This window comes from Aquila chrysaetos, chromosome 12 (genome assembly GCF_900496995.4).
Source record: "Aquila chrysaetos chrysaetos chromosome 12, bAquChr1.4, whole genome shotgun sequence".
In the NCBI taxonomy this organism is placed as follows: Eukaryota; Metazoa; Chordata; class Aves; order Accipitriformes; family Accipitridae; genus Aquila; species Aquila chrysaetos.
This window is the reverse complement of record NC_044015.1, coordinates 2975071-2978602: the sequence shown is the minus strand read 5'-3', so window position 1 is coordinate 2978602 and position 3532 is coordinate 2975071. Positions and strand designations below refer to the sequence as shown.

General features: G+C 48.2%; 1 long non-coding RNA gene across 1 annotated transcript; it reads left to right on the top strand.

The window, feature by feature from the left end:
* Positions 1-499: 499 nt before the first annotated feature.
* Positions 500-2215, top strand: LOC115348707. The gene is made up of 2 exons (XR_003925907.1): positions 500-979; positions 1804-2215. It is a non-coding gene; the product is annotated as an uncharacterized LOC115348707 (long non-coding RNA).
* The last annotated feature ends 1317 nt before the right edge of the window (positions 2216-3532 follow it).

Sequence of the window (3532 nt, the reverse complement as noted above, 5' to 3'; positions counted from 1 at the left end):
TGCTTGACTGGATTTTTTTTTATTATTTTTTTAGGAAGGAATTGATTTATTTGCAATTCAACTCTCCAACATATTTTTAATTAGGATGCTTACATTTCTGGATAGGCTGTATTTTTGAAGGGAGAGAGATTTGATCACTAGAGCAATCGATGCATCCATGTATATTTTATAGCTGAGAGACAGTTGTGAAGGAAAGTGCAAAATAAGTGGGGGGGGGGGGTTTAAATCCTGCACGTAGTGGGCTGCTATACCACGGTTTAAAATCTCAGTGGCCAAATTTGCTGCCGTACAGTCATTTATAGCCCCTCAAAGTGTGCGAAGCGTTGGCATGAAACGGAGAGGTGGCCAGGAAATTTCTGACAGAATATTTTTCCATCTGCAAATAGTTCTTTTTTTTTTTTTTTTTTTTTTTTTTTTGAGTGAGGCATTTTGTATAAACATGTTGCCTTCGGCAAAAATGGCTTTGGAAATGAAAATAATAACTGAAAAAAAAAAGAAATTAGAAGAAGGGTGAAACTCAGCTGCTTTCTTTTTGACTTTCCACTTGGAAATGGTTTTCCACTCAAAGTTTTAGAAGTTTCTGGTGTGTATGCAGCCTGAAAAGTCAGGCTGGGGCTGCGACACACATTTGTCTTTGCATTTCAGTATCCACGCTCTCATGACATTTTCACTGGTGCCAGTTTTGCAGGAGGTAATCCCCATCCTTCTCCCCCAGAATCCCAAATTTGGCTTAAAATTCAGGAAACTGGGAGCATTCTCCTCTCAGCCAGGCTGTTTATTTGCTGTCTGGAGTCTTATTGAAGCTCTGAGAGTTGCATTTTGCAAGCTGTCTTCCTCCTGAAAGCGAGCAAGCTGCGCCTCTTCCTTAATCATCTGCTTTTGTTTGCTTGAAGGAAAATACCAAATATCTCATGACTCGCCATAAAGCCGTGAATGACTGCAAGGATGCGCAATTGCTGGGTGTCCTCATGACTAATGGGTGAGTTTTCGGGTGCACGTGGAGCCTGCGGAGATGTGTCCCCAAATCCTGCTTGATCTTTTTTTTTATCGATCGATCTGCTAAAGCATGTGACATCTTCTCCCGAGCCCAGCGGTGGCTGGTGCGGAGAAGTTTCTGCGGTGTGAAATAGTCACATCTTAATGCCATCTTGTCATCATGTTGTACCGAGACAATATGATCCCACCACGCAGACGCATTTTGTGGGTCCGCTGAAGTGTAGCAAGACTTTTTGAAGGTGGGAGCATCCTTTATCCTGTAAACCCAACACCCACATCCAAAGGCATCACCCAAGGGGATCAAAGGTTTGGGCTTGACCTTGACACTTGGGGTTTGTGCTGGAGCCGGCTTTGCTCCCAACTTCTTTTCCAACCTATTTTTGTTTCCACTGGGTTTTAATTCCTCTAAAAGCCGGGTGGAAAGTGAGTCTGCTCCAGCAGCCGTAGCTGCCGTCCCCAGACACGGTCACTGGTGGGTTGTGAAAAAAGCTATTGATCTTCCCCTTGATGGCATTTGAATTCAGATCTTAAATTAAAGCTGGTAAAACAACAAGTTAAAGAACAAGCACGGCACACGATCAATGCCGGCTTGTCGCTGGTTGAAAGGGCAGGTGCCGATCCATAAAGCCCATCCGCCGGGAGAGGAGCCTGTGCCGCGACCCCGAGCCGAGGGCCGGAGTCGCCGCGACCGCTCCTGGCAGATACCGAATGCGTACGTACCTGCCACCGGGGGTAGACATGCTAGGGGATAACCGAGTCTGCAATTCCATCAGATTTTCTGTTTAATTTCCATTTTCTTCCAACCAGAGCAGATCAGCGGTTTTACTGGTCACCGGATGATTTGGGCAGGTCAGCCGCGGGGAGCGAGCAACCCCCCGATTTCCAGAGCCTGCCTTATATCCTCCTGGGGAAGGTCTCATCAGCGGCTGAGAAATCGCTCCAAAATACTCATCCTGGGGTCTTCCTGAGGCAGAAACTCATCTCCTGATCTAACTGAAAGAGTGGTTCTCCACTGCTGTCGTCTCACCAGAACGCGGCTCCCGCACAGCAGCAGCGCTGGGACAGCCGGGCTGATGGAGCAGCTGGAAGGGGTAAAACCGAGCTCACCGATGCCGTCAGGAGGTTTTGCTCCAGCTTTGTGCTCTTTCCTTGCTCCCAAGTCCTTACCATGTTGTTTTCCAGAGAAAAGCGGTGAGAAATAAATTCCTCTATAATCACAGCGATGGGGGGAGCTCATGTAAACCCGACCTGTGCAGGGCTGCACGCCAGCCTCAGCCTCGGCCCCCACGCTGCCCAAATGCAACGGAGCTGCCAAGGTTGATAAAGAAAAATGAAAAAGCTCTCCCTTGTTAAGCAGAGCCCCCCGCCGAGACTCGAGCAAAGCTGCCCCCGTTCAGAGGCTCCCCAAAAAACCAGTGTCCATGAGACACATGAAAATGCTCCCTGGGCTGCAGGAGGATGTTTGAGGCACAATTTACGATCTGGGGTAATTTGCAATGGAGGCAAATGCCTTCCAGCGAGGTTTTTCTGGGGGGTGATGGTGCCTGGGGGCTGTGGGGTGGCAGCTCAGGCTGGAGCGGTGCAGGGATGCACCCAGTGCCATCCCCAAACTGGTTTCCAGCAGCACTGCTGGTGCCTGGGGACCTCATTTGAGGTTAGAAGACGGGCACGCGTCAAACACGTAAGACACGCTTTGGCATCGTCTGCTCCTGCAGAACAATAGTTACTCTTCATGTTAGTTCAGTTACAGATCAAATAATCTGAAAAATTCACAAGTGGCTGCGGATACAAATTAACTTAACAAAACATTTTGAAAACGTCGCAGTACTGGGGAGAATTCAAATGCGGCACACATTGGCGGGAGAGAAAAGCCAAGTGTCTGTACCGGAGTCCTCCCCATCAACATTTTCCCCGCGTCAGATAACACAGAAAGCAGCTAAAGCTGGATGAAATATAATAATAACGCGGTCCAAGATGGAGCGATGCCATATGGAAGCCCAGGGAAGTTTTCACTGCTCTTTGCTCCGCTGATGTTTTTCAGCTGTGTCATTGGTACTTTGCTTTATCAAGAACATTACGGGCTGGATTCTGTCTTTGCAGTGAAAAATGGCACGCTGAGTTTTGCTCTCTATTGCACCAAAGTCATTGGTGTTGCAGGAAGGTAAAGGACAGAGGTATTTGGCTTGTGGTCACCGTTTCGTAACTGCAGAGCAAAAGCTATAAAATCTTGATGAATCTTGTTAGCTTCCAAGCCTAAAAATGGCTCTTTGTGCTCCAGCCTGGCTGGGTGCAAATGCGGATGCTTTGGATCAAGGCAGCAGCATCCTTGTGCCCGGTGCTGACAGCAACTTGTTACACGCAGAAAGCAATCTGTTAGGGAAATAAGCCATCAGATACTTTCCCTCCGGTTTCATTTCCAGGAGGGACGTTTCCAGCTCAGCTGCTCGGTGGGGCGGGGGTTCATCCTCTGCTCTGCGTTGCCTAAATCGAGATGGGTTTTGGTGTGGGGAGAGGAGCCCGTGGGATAAATATGGAA